Genomic DNA, 21,115 nt, shown 5'->3' with positions numbered 1-21,115 from the left:
CTCGCCTTTCAGTCCAGTCCCTCTGGGTGTCCTGGAAGCCAGAGATGGGCAGCTCTCAGAGATGGGCAGCTCTCAGAGATGGGCAGCTCTCAGAGATGGGCAGCTCTCAGAGATGGGCAGCTCTGTGATCCTGCAAAGCATAACAGCTCAGCCCAGAACCTGTGCTTCTGTTTGTCCCTTGATATCTAAGTACCTGACTCAGACCCTGTATGAAAATCTTTTTAAATACTCAGAGTGTTTCTGTACCCTTGCTGAAACCTGACAGATATTAATTTTGCCATCACATATTTTTGGCATTATATGCAGTAAGTTTCTCTGGACCCCAAAATATATAACAGGGGGCCAAGCACAGAGTAGGCTACCCACCAGAATGGATTCCACAACTGCATTCAATTCTCAATAGAGGATCCCCAGAAGTGAGGAAATGGTCCACACTATTGACTGCTTAGTGTCCTAGACAATTTGTTTTCCATTCCTTAGCCAGTGATTTGAAGGCAAAAAACGTATTTCTAAAATCTCTTCCCTTTTCCAATTTTCTAATATGTTCCCTATTATCATGCTTTAATACCAAAGTCAAGAGTGAAGGGTGGTGATGTGCCATGTGGTGTGTGCTTACCCTTTTCATCTAGCTTTGGGTTCCCTGACCACAGCTGTCTGAGAATAGGATTTCATGAACAAGTTGGCAAGGGGTGAATATTTAATGCTAATATGGAATATCTACAGATGAATAAGAATTCCAAGTTTAATTTTGGTTATAGAGTGAGCATAATAAAGAGTTTAAATGATGCCAAATGATTTTATTTCTGTTGACTATTGCTACAAGTCTCATGGTAATTTCTGTAATTGATATTTTTTGTTTGTTTGTAGTTAAAACACAAACTAGAACACACGTGTGCCATGAGTGACGATCTCCTCTGCCTTGGGACTCTCAAGATGCTTTTGTGGTTTTATGATATGGTTAGTATCCTCTTTAAGCTTCAACTCACAAATACTGAGTTTTTTTTTTTTAACCCAATTTGTAAATTATCCTGGTCTTAACAATCACCAATTAGGAAAGAAAACAGTACATTTTGTTATTAATTTCTTTCTAGTATATTATAAAATCCCTGGTCCCTTCCAAGTCCTTTGCTGAAGGGGAAAAAAAGAAATCATAAAGTGGTGAAAGTGAAGAACAATCGATACTTTGGTTACTTCGTTGTTGAAAGGCAGCACTAGACATTCTGCTCTACCTTCGGAGAAGCGTTCTCCTTCAGTAGATGGGAACAAATACAGAGACCCACAGCCAGATGTTGCATAGAGTGAGACCTTGAAGGACTCAGCCCTAAATGGGATGTCTCTATCAAATCCCTCCCCTCAGAGCTCAGGGACCCATTCAGAGGAGGAGGTGGAAAGAGTGTAAGGGCAAGAGGGGATGGAGGACACCAAGAGAACACGGTCCTCTCAGTCAACTCACTGAGATTAAAGCAGCATGCACAGGCCCTGAAGGGGTCCACACCAGGTCCTTTGAGTATTACAGCTTCCAGTTCAGTGTTTTATGGGATTCCTGAGTGTAGGAGTGAGTGGGCCTCTGTCCCGTGCACCTTTTCTTGGGCTCGTTTCCTTCTGTGCGGGTTTGTCCTGTCCAACTCCGATGTTTTAGTTCTATCTTATTTTATTTTATTATTATTATCTCCTAGAAACTCATTTATTTTCTAATGAGAGACAGAAAGAGTATGGATCCAGATGGGAGAGGATGTGTGAGGACTGGGAGGAGGGGAGGGAAGGGAAGGGAGACCGTAAGCAGGATACATTTGGGAGAAAAAAAAAATCTACTTTAAATTAATGGAAAAAATGTGAACAAAAAAATTTTTAACGTCTCAAAAAAGAGGAAAGAAGGAAGGGGATGGGAGGGAGCGGGAGGTCAGCCCTCATTATTGAAAATAATTTACAAAATGATGTCAAATATTTTAAGATTCCTCCATTTCTTTTTGTGTTCGTTCCTCCTCTCTCTACAAAAGCATACACATGATCATATTCAACAAATTTAAATATCCCCTGGGGAAAATACATTTGTTCTTTCCCAAATGCCCAAAGTCCCTGTAATATAGAAGCAACGTTACTGGATGATGCACATTATGCAGTGATGGTTGCTGTTGATGACCCTGTTACCCAAGTAGACACTCCCTAGTACAGCCCAGTTTCTTGGTTCTGTCCTTGAATGAAGACATTCATTGGTGCAGGTGGGATTTGTAACACCCCTCAAAAACGTCAGTGCTGGGGCTTTGGTCATTGACTGGGCACTATTTGAAGACTGTAGAAACTTTAAGACTTGGGGCCTACTTGGAGTTTTAGCTCATTGGGCCAGGGCCCTGAGGGGATTTTGGGATATCAGTCTTTTGTTTTTACATCCCAGACATGAGGCAGGAAGTGATACTCTACATATTCACTCCACCATGTTACGATGCTTCTCTTTTTACTCAACCAATTATTGATTTTGACCCCCCCAAACTGTAGGCCAAGCTAAACCTTTGTTTCTACAAGTGGATTTTCTCAGGTATTTTACTGAAGGAATGGATAGCTGACTAATACACTCATATACTTGTTACTTAATCCAAAATCTACCATAGCTATCATTAGAAGTCAAGAAAGTACCAGGAAGAGGTAAATATTTTCAGGGGCTTTTTGTTTATTAGAAAAATATTGAGCCTTATCAGAGAGAATTTGCTTATTATTAACTAAAGGGATCTCCATTATATACTAATCAGCTACATAATTTATTTATTTTTTTATTTTACTCCCTGTTACTGAGATGAAGTAGAGTACTCGTCTTCAGAAGTTACCTGACAGACCAATGTACAGGAATCAATACCCCTGCCTGATGAGTGATGTTTCTTGCCACAGAACATCAGCGCTTCCCTCTGGAGCACTTGGCAGAGGCAGGCACACTGGACAACAGGATCTGCATGAGTGTTCAGGAAGCAGACTTCTCTCAAACTATGTGGCAGTGGTAATGGAGGACAAGTTGATGTCATTATACTCCTTTTAGAGGGCAAAAAAAAAAAAAAACCCTCAATGCAAGAAAAAAGAAAAAGGAAGTAAGCTTTCTCTGGCCATCATGCGAGTCTGAGATTAGAACTGTAGAGAAGACAGTGATTCAGCCCAGCGAAACAGATGTGCTGGTTCCTGCATCACTTGGCAAAAAGCCACTCTTTCATGGCAAGAAAAGATGCTACATGTACTCTCTGTTCAAAGTAGGTTAGAGAAGCCAGTTTGAATTCGCTGAAACTGTGTCCATCACTCACTTCATTTCCAAGCCTCAAGGAGCACCTAGAAAATGGTGAGTGAAGAAGCGCTTGCTATGCTGTTGGTTTTGCTTTACAGTTCTGTCTCTCTCTTGTTTTTCCTATTCATGCTCGGGAGAATAGTATCTCCCTGCTTTGCAAAGATAGATAGATAGATAGATAGATAGATAGATAGATAGATAGATAGATAGATAGATAGATAGATAGATAGATCAACCCTGAGACCATTCCTTTCTCTCACTCCTGTCTAATTTGAATCCAGGGTTACACATTCTTTCTGAGTCTCACACATCCATATCTTATTTTCTGTCCCCCATTCCCTGTACTTAGACTCCTGATGTTGCGCCCTGACTCTTCACTTTTTGATGATCTCTAATCTTTGTTAATTAAAAGCACTCTGATCTGTCTTTTTGTTTTCCACCAACAATGAGTTCTCAACATAAAACCCTGAATTTTTTGCCTATAATTTACAAGTCTTGGCTTGCTCTATACCCTGGTTCTAGGCTCACAACTCCTGCATCTTCTTGATTACTAGCCCAGTTTTCCATTCTTCCCTAAGGCACCTGGAGTTCCCGTGTGTTCACTTTTGAGGGGCTATGGGGTGTTGCTGGACTAACTTTCCTCTATACCTGCCACTGGATCACACCTTTGATCAAATTCCATGCCAGCTGTTGGAAACTTTTTTCAATCACCATAGGGACTTTTCCTTGTACTCTGTACTCTCAAAGACCATATAAGCCATGCTGCTAATTGGGCCCTCTCTGGAATGTCATGTCAGGGTCAGTTCCTGCCAAATATCTACTGATGCTCTAGTACATGCTGGAAATTTTGAGAAATAATTTTTGTTATGTTATATTAACAAAGTTTTACAGTAACTTCAAGTGTTAGTGTCCAGTTTTCTGATGAGAAAACTAATCTCCAGGGAAGACAGAGCCTGAAGGACCTTAGCCACCCAGCTGTGGTCTGTCAGTCTGGATGGAGGATTATTGGTCAGATAGGAGATCTGTGCTCTCTCCACACTGATGTTCTATAAATGCCTTGGCAAAGGAGAATGTGTGGAACCACATTAGAATCCATTAGTGTTGATATAGTGTAAATCCTCAATGGATATAGATTGATATATCAATAGATTTGTTGCAACTTACATTTTATATTAATGAAGTTCAACCAACTACAGAATCTGAGTGTCTGCGTCTATTTATATTCTACAGATGAAATAAACATTCTCAGACATGTAGGAAAGCAGATTCATCCGTGACTAGAAAGGAGAGGTCTCAGAAGTGACACATGACCAAAGAGACATCAGCATGTCCTGCGACCCCTCACCTCCTCACCATTGAGTCTGTGGTACTGACCCCTGGCCTCTAGTTTATAGTTTGATAAAGAAGATAGCAACAGCAAGGCTGTGGATTCACATGGGCCTGTTCTTTGAGATCTAGCCCTCCATAAAAGCTTGCCATCACTCTGCTCCAATATAATTAGCTGTTCCCAAGTGGCCCCTGGTGACAAGTGGTGACCTGGTAGACGACCGCTGTGCCAGAGGGAAGGAGTAGCATATTCTGTTTCACACAAGCTCCTGTGGATGTAGAAAAGTCTTCATTCTAACCAGGCCAGAAACAGGGGAATCAAGTGTCTGAGATTCCACAGAACACTGAAGACAGTTATGGCTTGTTGTAAGTTCAAGAAGTTCACATCTGCACAGCCAGTGATTAAGGAAATTTTTCATAAACCTCAGAGGTTCTGTGAAGATTCTGGCTACTAAGAATGTCAGTCTCTGTGATGAAAGATAACTGAAGTCAGGTTAAAGAATAATGTTTGCATCTTAACTGTGTGGGTTCAAGAAGCTGCACCCCGCTAGAGTTAGCTAATATTATGCAAGCTTTGAAAGGAAAGATGTTTTTGTGACTAGGATAACCTAGCGAGAATAAAAAGTCTGATTTGATGAAAAGCCTCTGGTAAAATTAGAACCTGTTTCTGTGCTTGTTCAAGGAAAATGGAAAGTAATGAAAAATAAAAGAGTAGCAAAGGAATCTTGCAAAAATCCTGACGAGATGGCAATCTAGAATTCAATAGAGTTGATTTTGTCTTTCTCTGATTTCATCAGTTTTTTTCTTCTTCCTTCTACATCTTTTTCTTTCTGTCTCTTTCAAATAGAGACACATGCCTTCTTTCTCAGTAAATTCATGAAAGAGTCATTTTAGAGACGTGCATATAAGCATTCGAAGAGGAGTTCCTGCTTTGAACAATGAGGAGACTGTGCATCTGCAATCCATCAACAAACGGTTACCTGAGACACACGTAATTCAAAAGACAGGCGAAGCTATGTGGAGATGGACAGCTGTTGATTTTAGATAAGTTTCAAGAATCTAGACAGATAGATGTCATTTTTGTCCTGGAATATCATAATCTGTAAACTGTTTATTTTTATCAAGAATCATGAATAAACATGGACTCAGAGATACTAACGAGTTTAAGGTCGAAGACCTGGAAGCAGCTGCTAACCAGGCAAGACTGAAATGTGTCATTGACAAAGGACACAGGTGCTGCTAAAGTCAAACTAAGAGATAGTCAATTTGAATTAGCACAGCATCCCTTTGTTCACTAAATCTAATGTGTGCCCTGCCCTGTGTTCTGCAGGCCTTGGAGTACAAGAAGACATCAAAATGACCTGTTGACCAAACAAGACTCTGAAGTCAGAGGTGAGAACACAAGCATTAGAATCAAGATAAAATGTCTCTTGGAAGTGTAAATCCTAGGCTCTCTGAAAGAAACCATTAGCTTACCACTGAGCCACCCAGATTGCACTATGCTACAACCTGCCTGTCTCTGAGGGTTCATGTCTGATCCTTATGTCGGTTTGGAATAGGCTAGGATTCTGCATCTAAATACAGAAGTCAAGAGCTGTCCAGGTCTCTGAGGACCATTCCTATTGCTGCTCAGTCAGTTGAAACCCAGTGCCTTGGAAAAGGTACGGACTATTGAAGCATCCCCGGTGCTGGTGAGGGCTTGTGACAACTGTAGACTAGCAACGTTGAATATAACATTAGCGTTCAGTAGAGTCTGGAGGCCACTCTGTAGAGTGGTTCTCTACAGAATGGAACTCCATTCTGTAGGTACTAATCAAATGACCCTGAGTAAATCACAGCCCCTCTGAGTTTCAATGTCTGTGCATGTGAAAACAGGCACCACAATCTTCTCCTGCATGTCCTTCATCCATGTACTCTGACGCACTTCCTGCCTGTTCTCTATTCTTCTCAACACTGCAGGGCCTTGGCCTGCACACTGTTGACTCTGGTGTCTACCCAGGGGAGGTGCTGGTGCAAAAGTAGAAGACATAGGATTCTGCTCCAGTGTATTATCACTTTTTTGATGCTGTAATAAAACACCATGACCAAAGCAATTCATAGAAGGAAGGGATTGTTTTCTTGTACAGTTCCAGAGGGCTAAGGAACCATTATGGCAGGGAAGTATGGCAGCAGGCAGGAATGGCAGCCCGAGGTAGATGCTAAGAGCTCACATCTTCTACCACAAGCAGGAAGTACAGAAGGAGAACAGGAAGTGGCTTGAGACTTTTCATTTCAAAGCTGTCCCCTGGTGGTATACATCCCCCAGAAGGGCTCCACCACCTAAATCTCTCCTAACAGTGCCAGCCAGCACAAGGCGTTCAAATGCTCAAGATTAAGGGAGCTACATCTAATTCTAATCACCACACCCGCTGCCATCACCTTGGGTGGTATTCTTAGAATTGCCTGGAATTTCTCTAGTTCTGGTTCCCTCTTCCCTCCAGTCTCTTGAAATCTGCTTTCCTCCCTTTCCTCCCAGCCTGAGGGTGTCTCATCACTGCCTGTTACTTACCCGACTCTTGTGTTGTCAGTGTGAAGAACTTGCTTTCTTCAGTCCTCGGAGTCCTCGGGTCTCTGCCTCAGATTCTCCCTGTGTAGATTGAGAAGTTTGCCCTTTTCACTTGGTACCAAACAAACCTTCCTTATAGAATCATTATAAGGAATAGCGATTGTTTCAGATTTTAAACATCAAGTAGAACCCTGGAGATGCCATGACATGTGCATGCATTTGCCAAATATGTATGGATACAAAAGAAATATTGGCCTTTCTTTAGCCCCTGCAGGCCCATCCCATTGTTCACATAACCTATATGACTTTTGTGTGTGTGTGTGTGTGACAATATAGACCTATTTGTGCCTTTTGAGGTTAATGTTGGGTAGAGTTTTTAAAGTAACATTTTATCCCTCTGGTGCTCACAGGTCTTCTGGGACAAGCTGACCCTGCCCCCTGCCTATGGCTGAGAGAAAGCCTGATGTGTCCTGTGTGTGCACTCAGGGTAGTTTGTGAGAGCTCCTAAGCTGAAGGGCACAAGCAGGAGAGGGAGGCTGACTTTGGGACCTTATAGGACACACAGAGCCACTGGAGTCTCCAAGGTCCCCAGGTTACCCTTGCTCTGCTTCTGATGCCAATTTTAAATCCCGAGGCTTGCAAGATTCCAGGTTCCACAGGAACTGTAGTTAGACTAGAGCATGCCTGTTCCAGTTCAGTTGAAAATGAAAAGGATGACAGTTTCTCTTTTGTCCTGTTTACATGATTTAATAAAACCTCTGGACTGGCCACGTGTGACCAGAGTTTTCTATGGTGAGGTCTGAACATCACTGGTAACAACCAACATTGCTGCCGAACTGTGAAGTAATGGAAGCACACTTAAGTTCAACCGTAAAATAAAACCCCAAGCTATGTGGGGAACTCTGAACCAGAGCGTTTAATAGCTATCACCCCTTACGACTAAGTGTTTCCTGCTGATTCACCAAAGGGTTCATAAGAAAATGAAGACTTTCCATTTCTAGTAATTACGGTTTCTAAATCTTCCATATTTTCCTTTGATTTTCTTATGTATAGTCCTGACCTCCAAAGCTTGGTTGAAAAGTGTGTGTGTGTGTGTGTGTGTGTGTGTGTGTGTGTGTGTGTGTGTGTGTGTGTGTGTGTGGTAAGTGCAGGTCAGTTATTTATGACCCCGATACCTAGCGTTTCTCCTTAGCCTTTGATCCTCCCCTTCTCCAGACAGGAAAACAATAAGTACTTGTACTAAAGTCAGTGGTTCAAACTTGGTCACTCCTGCGGTCCTCCTTGAAAGGAAGGGATTTCAAAAATCTTACAGCATTCCTCACAGAAGCCAAAGTCAGATAGCTGGTGGGTGTCCACACCATAGTGCTGGCTCTCTTCCCTAGGCCGGATCAAGCAAAACCTAGAGCATCGTGGAATCCTGAAGACTGTCTGGGGCAGGGAACGGGCCCCAGCAGATGGGAGGGAGGCTCTATTTCCTTTCTCAGTTCAGCAGTGTTTTCTTATTGGAGGATCTGGTGACATAACTTCCGATGGCTTTTCTCTTCCCAGAACACCGTTTCTTTTTCCTTTTCTCTCCTTCTTTCTTTCTTTTCAGATTGCTTCCATCTGTAACGTCTGCAATAATCACAGTGGCATTGTTGCTTAGGCAGTTTTGAGAGTCAGAAGTGGGCTATAATTGAAGAGTTCATTACCAAGATCACTTGGTTGCCTGATTACAGTGGCAAGGTGAAATATTTATCCTCACCAAAAAGCTCCCGCACAACCATTTTCGAAGTCACCCACTTTTCACTCTTTTTTCATTCGAACCCCGATGAGCTTGTCAGCAAAATTAAAGGTATGTCATTCACATCGTGCCTGCATTGCAAAGGACTATAAACCTGCCAACCTCTTTGATGAAATAAAAGGGTTTTATTTATGATTCATGTAGGAATATGAGGTTATTTTTATTCCGTCAGTACACTAATAATCAGACGAGGGCTCGGGAAATGAGGAGCCCACTGACAGGGAAGACTCTGATAAAGGGGAACCCTCCAGGGTGTTTGCCCCTCTTTGTAATCTTTTCTCCTAGTGTGAGGTTATGAGCGTGGCGGAGTGTGAGCCAGCTACGAGGCTTGGCTGCAGGAACAAAGACCGTTGCGATCTGGCAGCACTTGGGATGCTATCCGAGGAAGGGGGTGGGGGAGCCGTCCCTTCTACAGGGAAAAAAAGTTTGTGCTCCGGCCTCAGGTTAGCAATTTGGAGTCTCCTAGTTTCCTGTGATGTCTTCAGTTCAAAAGGTAGCCTGTCCTCCAGCCAGCACTCCTACTGCGCATTCTAGCCAAAGTTAAATAAAATAATAATAATGTAAAAAGATAAGTGAAAGAAAAGAAAGAGAGCAAAGCCAATTGGCCAGGTTCCTTCCACAATCATTAACCATTTGTTCCAATCGCCCAACGTCCTTGGTTAAGGTGATTTCACTTCAAGGCAAACAAATGTGGCTGAGTACATTTCAAAGGACACCCTTGCCTTGTTATTTCAAATGCTCCCGTAATTTGGGGCTACTTTTATCTTTGTTCCTGCTCTAGGAAGTACTTGGAAGTTATTTTAATTCAAGTTGGGGGTACATTTTCCTTCTTACCCATTACTCCCATTGTGATGACCTCAAGCAATTCTGAATAAAAGTCATCACAGCGTGGACTGGGCAGCATTAAGGCCGTGATTTGTTCAACAGTGACATCTTGGCAGAGAAACACAAAGCCAGACAATCTATTGAGGATGAAGGGCAAGGAAGTTCACTGGAGGAAGGAAAATAATACTAATCCTTTATTCAATAAGCATCAGGTAAAATGAGGTGCTTTCTTCTCTCCCCCCAAGTTAAGGAAGAGAAAAGTGCATTCATAAGAGCACCACCAGGTCACACAGGCCAGGTGGGTGTGGGGCCCTGGTGAAAGACGCCTTCTGATTACACAGTGACTGTGAAGAGTGCACATATGCACAGGGAGCTGTTATCTTTACCTGGGGAAGATAAGGCTAGCTAGAAAAGCAGGTGTCCTGGCTGGGCCTTCGAGTCCACCCTTCTGTCCCCACAATCTGCCTTTCTCACACCACGGAGCAGTGTCTTTTCTAAGGATTAATTTGCACCAGGGACTGAAACCTGCTTTAAGTTGCATCAGAACATTCTTCCAAGTTAATCTAACCCCTGGAGGTGTATCTGCAGAAGTTAAAAACCCTAACTGCATCTTAAAGTAGGGGCTAGGGCATTGTATCCTGAGAAGCAAACAGCTTTACCCAGGGTCTGTCTGCTTGAGCATGTGGGCCAATGGGTCAGTTTCACCTTTCACCTTTTATTACTGGAAAATAAGAGAAAAATGTCTCCTTTAGCAGCTATCATCAGATCAAGAAACTCTTAAGAGACCCCCAGCCTACCCCACCCCCATCTTCAGTCCAAAATCTGGTGAGGTAACCACTTGGTTTGACAGAAATGATGTTCAGAAGTGACCTTGACTGGAAGCCTGCGTTCTGGTTCGTGTTAACAACCACACTGAGCAGCGGCGTTAGCAGGTGGCTTCCTGTCCGGGACCGCGGGATCATCTATCGAGTAAAATCTTCTGGCCCCTTGCTTCACGGCTTAAGCAGCAAATGAATTCTTGGGTGTGAGTGTTTGGGAAAGAATAAAGCTTGATAGAGTGTCAAGCTGTTTTGTGTGAAGTTCTACATTCATAAACACAATGTGTGCCAAACCATACCAGAGAGCATGATTCTGAAAATGGGTTTTCATCCACACCAGGAGCTGTTCTTTCACTTGACCCTTCATGGATGACTGGGAATGATGAAGCCAAGAGAACGATGTCACCATGCTACTTATCACACGGTGGACTTCCATTAGCAAAAGAAACGTCCGAGACTGTACTCTAAGACAAAGCAAGTGGGGTGGGGCTCAAGTGCATTCTAGAACGACCAAAACTATGGAAACAAGAGATCCTACCTATGGCTATAGGCATTTAAAATTTTTATTGTATGTGTTTATTTATGTATTTAGTGTGTGTGCATATGAACGGTATGTGAGTGTGGAGGTCCGAGGAGAATGTGTAGGAGTAAGCTCTTGCCTTACACCACATGGGCCCTGTGAAGGAAACTCAGGTTGTTAAACTTGGGGCAAACCACCTTTACATGCTGAGTCTTTTCACTGAGTCACATGTATTATTGAAATTACATAAAAATGAAGAGTCCTTCAGTTAGTAGCTGTGAACTAAAGAGAAAAACTGTTCTTTTATGGGGGCTGCAGAGATGGCTCCATGGTAAAGAGTGCTTGCTGCTCTCCCAAGATGACCCGAGTTTGGTTCCTAGCACCCATGTCAGGTGGATCACAACCACCTGTAACTCCAGCTCCAGGGAGATCCCAGACTATGGCCTGGGACAGCTACATTCATACATAATCACTTGCACACGATCCACATAATTAAAAAATAATAAAATGAAATCTTTGAAAAAATTCTGGAGGAGCTGGTTGGTCTATTAAGCATCTCTCCTGTTTTAAATCTTGGTCTTCACAACTAGCCTCTCATTAACGCAAAGCCTGGGATTCAAGAAGTAGCCCTGCACCTTTATTTTCCGCAGCCACAGAACACATGACTGCTTCTGCACTTGGAGGTAGAGCGGGTAACTGCTCCACCAGCCCAGATTTTGTTCTCATGGAGCAGCGAGGTTCATTATACCTCTTTATCAGCAGTGAGGTTTACAGCTGAAGCCATAAGAGATCCGTGTGAAACATGAGCCAAGAGACAAGCACTGAGTCTTGCCATTAATAAGCCCTCTTCGGGGATCCGGCATTAGCGAGATTCAGCGGATCATGGAGCACAGGGGGATCATTTTTACATGATTACTCTAAATTCTTAAACCAGAGGCTTAAGAGAGCGGCTTCTCACAAAGGCAGCTGTGGGAATTGTTGAATGATCGCTACAACACTTGCAGTGGTTTTACCCACTCCAGGTAGCTCCACGCGCCTCCCCAGCATGTCTCAGCTACCCGCTTTCAGGGGAACAGGGAAGGGAGGAGAGGAAGTGGTGTCCTGAGGAAGGATTTTCTCACTCTGTCAGCTTTGGGCGCTCCTCATTAGCACAGTTGCCAGCTCCTGTTCCTCCTTCCTCCACTGTAAGATTTGCTTGGCTTCTCCAGTCTGGTGTTTTGCATTATCTGCGTGTAGGACCTTAAGGTCACCACTCGTCCACAGAGTGAGTTCTCCTGCACAAGCTCTGGAAGGGGGCTCGGGACGCCCTGTCAAACAGGCTCCTGAACTCCGCCCTCGAAGCATCTTTCCATTTCCAAAAATAATGCTTAGATTTAGAGAAGAAAACACTGGTGCCATTTCCTGTCTTTGTTTGATCTAAAGTTCCAAAGCCTGTTGTATTCGATTTAGAAATATCTCTGAATATAACTTTACCATTTATCCATTGGCCTTCTCACCCAGACGATCGCAGGGGAAAGCCAGTGGTTCGGAACAATGCTATCTGCCTTTATTCAGAACAAGCCACGAATAAAACAATGGCATTTGATTAGGGGAAGCCAAATGCACCTTTCTTTCTGTCTCTTAAAGTGGTAAAGACCTAGAAAATGGACCGAAGTCTCTGTAAACCTCCAATATCTGAACTCCAATGCACATTTCTCACCTGGTTGTGTGACTGGTATTTTTGAAGCCTACATACAGTCCAGGTCTTAAAGATACCGTTTGACTTAGCTTCTTGCTTCTTCAAAGGTTGTGGTCATCCCCTCCCATTGAGAGGCGGAGAAGTTGGGACTGTGTTGTATGATCCTCTTGTACAGCCAGGACTCCTGGCACAGCCTGAGGCAAACTGCATGGCAGACTAAATGACTAGGATGGGGATGCAATTGGAAGTTTTCAAACATTCTCTCTGTTCCCATTGACATTGATTTGAAAACTTTTCAAAGTGTTTGAATCATATTATATATAACTATTTAAACTGCCATGGACTGAATCATCTTCTTTTCCCTGTTCACAGGTTGAACTAATAACTACCAATATAGTCATATTGAAGGAGGAAAATAAGTAAAATGAGGTAGAAAGGCCAGGAATGGTGTTCTTACATGAAGATGAGGAGATATCAGAGCTCTCTTTCTCTGCATATTATTAGCAAACAAAGGCCAAGGGAGGTGCTTCACTGAATACCAGCTCAGCTGGCTTCTTGAACATGAACTCTACCCTCCAGCTGTGTAAGACAATACATTTGTTTCTTAAGCCCACCCAGACTCTCTAACCTTGTTATTTTAGCTTGAACAATAAAATGCAAACACCTACCAAATTTGCTAAGAGTTCTGTTAGATGAGTGTCAAAACAGTGCCAGAGCCAGGAGTCAAATGCTTGTGTATGTTTCCATGTGCTGGTGGTCAGTTCATGCTACAGTCGGAGTATGGGAAATACTGGAGGAGAATTGTAAGGAACAACGTCTTCTTGTTAAATATTGTATATCCCAACAATGGTTGTTGATCTATTCAAGGTAAAATGACCTTAGCCTTAGCACATAATGGGAAGTGAAGGGCAGCTGATGGCTTCCTCTGGAAGATGCAGAGCTCAAAATCTCACAATAAGCCACAGGAGGAAGTCTGACGTGGAGCTATCGACTACCCTGAAGGGATGGTGTGTTTTGTTTCTCACAGATCCTGCATATTCATGTACCATAGAGAGCGATTCAAGTCTGTTCTCTCATAAATAATAAGAGGAATGATAGCTATTAAAAATAGATTGGTGTTATGAAAAATAAAGCTAATAGTCTACATCAAGAAATTTTCTAGGCAAATCTAAGATTTAAATGTAAAAACAAACTATAAAACACTATAAGAAAACTTTAGTGCCTATTTATATAACTTTGATTGAAGTAAACTATTTTCAATGTGAACTTGAAAATAAAAATCATTTTAAAAATATTTTTCATTTTCTTTTTTGTATATGGGTGTTTTGCCAGTATGTGTGTCTGTACCACATGCATGCCTGGTGTTCTTGGATGCCAGAAGAAGGCATTGGATTCCCTGAAACTGGAATTACACATGGTTGTGAACCATGTGGGAGCTAGGAATTGAACCTGTGTCCTCTAGAAGAACAGCCATAGCTCTTAACTGCTGAGCCATCTCTACAGTTCTGAAAACAAAAAAATCTAAAATCTCAGTTTGCTAGATCCTTTTTTTTTAATTTACAGTAATGCTTGCATAACAAAATTAGTCTGTTAAATAACTATGTATAGTTTTAATTGTTTGGGAACACATTTACAAACTAGTATCAATATACTTAATATGCTAATTCTATATCAGACAAAGTGTTAACATTTAGTGTAGTCCACAAAATGCTGTGTTAGTTGAAGAGTTCAGCTACTAAGAAAAAAACAAATGATGCTGTAATATAGTAGGTAAAAATGTGAATAAGTAGTTTATGAAATCAGATTCTTAGGTTGAAAACATACAATAAAAACAGAAAGAAGTTTCAAATAACTGCTCACCAAAACAATAAAAATAGTTTCCTATATCAGAGCATATGGGAATAGGTTATTTTAAATTATGATATCCAGATTGGCAGGGGTGTGTTTCCTCACTTTTCTAAAGAGATGCTGAGAGAGGACATGGAGAAATATTCCTTGGAGATGTTTGACAGTTTATCAAAACCTTAGAATCTATTACCTTCTGACTTGGGAATTCCACAATGAAGAATTCATCCTTTGGAAATGATTGAGCAAGTAGGCACAGGTACAGAAATGTCCACAAGTGTGTTCACAGGTTAAAAGCACTGGGAAGAAAGGAACCATACCATACTAGGTCACCAAACGAATAGCCACACAATCTGTTGAATTAGCCATTAAATATGGCAATGAAGATAATATGGACCAGCTAAATATCCAAGACATTTATGATACGATGGTAAGTGAAGAAAAACTATAGAGATTTGTGCGTATGTGTCTATATAATATGTTCATGTGTGTGTGAATATTATTGAAGCATATAAACCCAAACTTCAGTTTAATAATATAGGCCATCCAAGAATGAGTGTGAATCACGATATTTAGTTTGATTTTATCTGCATTTCTGAATTTTTTGACAACAATCTACTTGTCTTGTAAAACAGCAAGGACGAAGAGGGTAGGATGAAAGGACAGAGAATTTCCTCGGAGAACGATTTTTGAAATGGAAGCGATGTAGTTTGTGACTCAGTGCACCCCTGCTTGGGTTTGCCTTACGACCACCATCTACAGCACATCCATTCTGAGGTTTTTGTCTGAAGTAAAGACGCCAGAGCCCTCTCAGACCTTTGAAAGCTGAATCTCTGGGGCAGAGCCATTGAGCAGATTCCCAGGTGCTTTTCCCTTGCTGCACTGGCAGGCGTGGTTGGCTCTAGATATCATCCATAAACCCCAGTGAGGCTGAATGATGTTCGTTTGCACTGAGTAACAGTTACAAACTAGGTAACTTCCTATCAATGCAGTTACTAGCATGGACCCATTAAGGTCCATCGTGGATGCAGCTCAGAGAATCCTGGTTGTGAAGACAAAATCCCTTTTCACCCTTTCTCACCTTTCCCTAGAGTTTCCCCTTCCACCATTTGCAGAGATCATCAGATTTACCCTGACCCCCAAGTCTCTTTCCACATGGTGATTGGCCCTGGGCCCATTCAATTGACAAAGCAGGCGTTTCCCATAGGAAACAAACCCCACAAGATGAGAGAAAGCTACTTGGGAGCTTGTCAAGGCTGGGTGAGGGGACAGCTTCAGTCTGGAGTGAGAAGAAAGGTGTCAAAACTCTGAAGCTCCTGGGGTTGGAATGGAGTGAGGCAAAGAGTGAATGGGTTCCCTTTGAAGTCAGCCAGTTTTCCAGGGCTGTGGGAAGCCAAAACTAAGTTTCCCATACTTGTTAGTACAAGCTTTGAATCTGCCCGTCCTCTGGACTTCCGGGATAAAATGGTAGCCAAGGTACGGCTGCTCCCAGGTACCTCAGTAGGTCTGTCCTGGCTGGCACCGAACTGCTTTGGTAAATTACCAGCAGGTGGTGCAAGAGTCTCCAAGTCAATGAACTTCCTCTCCCCGTGGCTTCTGCTCTGGGGAGTCTGTCAATAGCCTTCCCCTCCTTCCTGCAAGCGCCTCTCATAATCCTTACATGGCTTCTCTGTACTCGAATAATCACAAGGGAACAAGAAGCGTCTTTAAAACGCGTTTTGTACCTTTTAAATGTGTTAAATATAAATGTAGAATCAAAGAAACATGCATTAATTATGGAACTGTGTTAAGAAAAGAGGGGGGAAATCCCATTGCTAGCATACCCAGCAGAAACACTCTTTCCTTATTGGTAACAGGGGGATGGGAAAAATTCGCTGAAACCTTTAAGGGTTAATGACCTTTACCTCCCACCACAAAGACTGTGACTATGGATTTGGGCAGAAGGTTATTTTTGGAGAAGGGATTAAATAAACCCAAACTGAAACCCTAAAAGAATGAGGGGATATGTGCTTGGCCAGAATCTGAGTTAGACTGGGAGAAACACGGCTTATGTAAGAACCTGCTAGTGTGAATTCCCAGAGTGCTGTTTTGGACTGTTTTACACAAAGGACAGGTGAGAAAATGGCTTGAGAAAGCCCAAGGGAAGCTGAACAGATTCCGAGTTAAGGAAGACGTGATAGCAGAAAAGATGAAGGCTTGGTTTGCTTGAAGCAGAATGGGATCTTTATGCAAACTGGCTTTGTGGGTCCTGGGCAGCTGTGGCAGAGGAAGGGCTTAAAACCAGAGAAGGGAAACCTAGGAATCTGAATATTCATGTCACATGCAAGAATTCAGGTGTAGGCAGCGACTCCATCATCCCAGGATTGCAGTCACGGGTTCAAGTTCATATATAGAGAAAGTTCACATCACCATATAGATTTGCAGCTAGCCCTCTTTGGAGTATGTGCATATGCCTGATAGAAGCTTGAAAAGGATTCTGCAGTCTTATGTAACAGAGAACTGAAGGAAACTAATAAAACTAACTCATCAGATAGACTGTAGTCCCATGAAGAATGAGATCTTCCCCCATTTCAGGGACATTCTCATATACATATATGAAGTCTCTATCCCGGCAAACAAACCTGTAAAGGCCACAGTCATGATCTTGATATGATGGTGACTTTGAAAAACTTACACAGACACTATTGTCTATTGTGTCAAAAGCACAAATGCAGAGGCCCTGTTCACAGTGAAAAGCCAGGTGTTCTTAAAGCAATGGTTACGGAATATGTAGCATACACAATGCAAGTGGGTGGAAACACGAATTCTATTCTACTCGTATTTACAGAAACTAAATCTTACACACTAAGTTGTTCACTTAGACCTGGTTTAAGTGGAGAAGGTGGGAGGTTTATTTTCTTAAAAATAGAACTAATAATCAATTCAGGTCAAGGTTATATGAAATCGCCTTTAAATAACAGGTAGTCTACATGACTAGTTTACATTCTGACCAAAACCACTAAAAATTTAAAGAAAAAAAAATGTCCCTCAGCATTGAAGGTAGACATGCTCTGATGGGCCATAGAACAAACAAGTCTTTGGAAGAACTATTGTCAGTATTTAAACCAGTTCTATCTAGGGTAGCTGGGCCTAAATTGTCAGAGGGTATTGTAACAGCTTCCTAGAGCAGCTTGAGTGTTCTGCAAGGACTTTGTGCTTGGCTGTAAATGACTCATGACCTTAACTGCATAAAAGAGCTTTGAATATGCTGCCATTGGAAAAGCAAGGTGCTTAGAAAATTATCCTATTTGCGAAGGGTCCTCCACTCTGTGGAGGCATAATCATCAACTCACTTAATTTTTCCAAACACCTTTCACAAGTAGTAGACATTTCATAATCTATTAGTCAGACTCAAAGTCGCGCTCAACTTTTAGCTATTGAAATAGTCTGGTTCAATCTGAAATATCAGAATCCTATCAAACTCAAGACGCACTCCTTTCTACTGTAAAGCAAACTGCATGTGTTTAGTGGCTTGTAGCTCTATGCTTTAGGTGGACATGAAAAATGAAAGAAGAGTGGCTGCCATTTATGTATTTGTTTGTTTGTTTATCTGAGGAATCCTCCTGCCATGGCCTCCTGAATGCTGAGATTACAAATAAGCACCCCCAAGCCCGCTTGCTTACTCACTCCATTTTTGTGTCTCCCACATTTTCTTCTAAGTTCTGACTCCTTTGCCATTGGAAATAATGAGGAATGATGGATTTTTTTTTAGTTTTGTACCTGTGTGTGTATATTAAATTGTATGTATATGTGTTTGTCTGTATGTGAAAACATGAACTTGGATGTAGTGCCCATGGTGGCCAGCAGAAGGTATCTTATTCCCTGGAGTTGAATTTACAGCCAGTTGTGAGCCACACATGGGTGCTTATAACCAAACTCAGGGCTTCTGAAAGATCATTAAAAAAATGTCTTTCCATTTGAACCTACTTTTGTATGTGAACTGACAACCTGAGCTCACCTCTAAAATGCACCTGATCACAATAGATGTAAACAATGACAAAGAACTTGAGAACTCCCTCCATGTCTCAAAATGACCTTTGAGAGGTACATGTGTAGGACATATATGAAACATCATGACAAAACAAAGAATCAATAAAAAGAGCACTATTATTCAACAAAGAGTGCTAGAACAATTTGGTGCTAACATGGAAAAATAAATTGAAAATTAACAAATACCAGACTTTATGGTTCTCACAAAAAATTACTCAAAATGTATCATAGGCCCAAATATAAAATCACAGTGCTATATAGTTTCTAGAAGAAAAAGAAGGATATAGACTATGTGATTTAGACTTTGTGATGATGCTTTAGATTAAACACCATAAGCATAATCTATTGAAAAATTGTTAAATGATTTTTATTATAATGTAAATCTCTGTGAATATCACTACTAAGAGAAGAAGAGGTCACAACTGCTATAAAATATTTGCAAACCATATATCTAATGAAATAGCTGCATGCACAATACACAGGCAACTCTTGATTCCTAGCAATAAGAAAATAAATACACTAATAGAGAAATACATAAAACCTGAAGAAGTCCTTCAGATCATAGATGACAAAAAAGTCATGGCAAAAGTGACCAGTGTCATTTGTGATCCAGAAGTTCAGTGCTGAAGGCTGAGGAGACTGTTGCTTAAGAGTAAGGACATGAGCTCAAATCCCAAGCAGCCATTAAAAAAAAAGAACTAGGCATGATTGCAAGTGTACCCTAGCACTGAGAGGAGCCAAGGGGTACAGAAATGGGGTGCAGAGATCCTAGAATCTTGCTAGTCAACCACCCTGGTCAAAGTGGTGACCTTAGCTCATGGGAATAAGGTCCAGAGTGATAGAGCAGGGCATTCAAAAAGGCTATTTGTGTTGGTGGGTTTCCAGGCTGTCTGTTCCCTTGATTTGTACCTATTGTCTTGCTAATATAAGTCCATCTTGATTACTGCAAATTGATAGTAGGTTCAAGTTGGGTGACGACAGTCATTAAATCATATTCTCCTTTAGTGTCATATTGTCTGTCATGCTATTTTATTATTCTACAAAACTTTTAGAAGACATATGTTGCTACCCACAAAACAGCTTCCTTCTATTTTTATTGAGATGGTGTGGAATATACACAAGAGGTTGGGAAAAGTCAGTGTCTAGTAATATTGAGCCTTCCAACCAAAGAACATGGATGAGCTCTCCAGTCATTTAGATTTAAATTTTTTAATTGGAGTTTTATATTTTCCTTCACAAACATAGAGTTAATGTAAACTGATAAATAATAATCATTTTAAACTGTTAATTAATAATTTAATTTTTTCTAGTTTCTAAAAATATGGCACATTTCATTATAGCACAGAAATAATTCATTATAGTTCCTTCCTCTTGAAGAAATCCTAAAGGTATGGAGGAAATTAAGATACAATTTTGGCAAGTTTCCACAGGTAGGAGCACATTAACACCTGCTGTTGTCCTACTATTTGAGACTGAGTCAGGAGGACTGCCATATTTTGAGGCCAGTTTGTACTACATAGTGATGACCAGGGCAGCCTGCGATACAGAATGAGACCCTGCCTTGTGACAAAACAAAATAAAAGTTTAGCAATTTTGGAGCAAGACATTGTGTCTATAGAGGTCTTTTGAAACTAGACAGTTTATAAAGACAGTCTTCAAAACTTAGGAAAATCATCCAAGGACAGCATACACCCAAGTTCTCAATAGGAAAAGAAAAAAGGCACTTGAAGTTGGCTGTTCAATGGCCACCAACTGCAACTTCTTACTCCAATGTGCTCAACCTCTGCAATGAGGCTTGCCTCCTGCCCAGGGAAGAGGCAATTCTGCTTCTTGGAATCTGGGTTGTTCTGTGTCTTTTTTGTTCAGTAGAATGTGGTTGAATAGACTGTGTGATGTGTAAAGCCTTGTCCTTAAGAGGCCAAGATGCTGGCACATTCAGCCTGCTGGAACATTACCTTCAGAATGCTGGACAAGAAAACCCGTCTTTTCAGCTACAAGATGCGAGAGAGCAGTCCCAGCACTTTAGAAAGCGAACAGCACCGATGTAGGAGGGAAGTCTTTTTAGAAAGCTCAGCCTCGCCAGCCTTCTAGAAAAGTGCAGTCACATGAGTGAGTTCTAGCTGAACATGTCGAGGACCACCCAGCTAACCCAGTGACTGCAAGAAAGAGAAAACTGCTGTTATTTCGAGGCACTACGTTTAGGATTGTTTGTGATGCCGCAAAGGCGCTGACAGAGCACCAGAAAGCAGAAATATTTATGTGTTGAGGTTCAACAGGCAATGCAAGAGGCCACTTGTAAGCTCTGAAGCCCCAGTCCCAAAGCTCTGAGGGCTTATGATTGAATACAATTTGAATAATTGCATAAAAGAAAGCAGGCATTGTACCAGGCAGGTAAGCCTAGACAACAGGCACAACCCGACAGACGGCCATGACAGCACCTGAGCTCTCCTTTCTCTGTCTCCTTTCCAAACAAAACAGCCCGAT

This window comes from Peromyscus maniculatus, chromosome 10, assembly GCF_049852395.1.
Source record: "Peromyscus maniculatus bairdii isolate BWxNUB_F1_BW_parent chromosome 10, HU_Pman_BW_mat_3.1, whole genome shotgun sequence".
NCBI lineage: Eukaryota > Metazoa > Chordata > Mammalia > Rodentia > Cricetidae > Peromyscus > Peromyscus maniculatus.
This window is presented reverse-complemented; position numbering follows the sequence as displayed.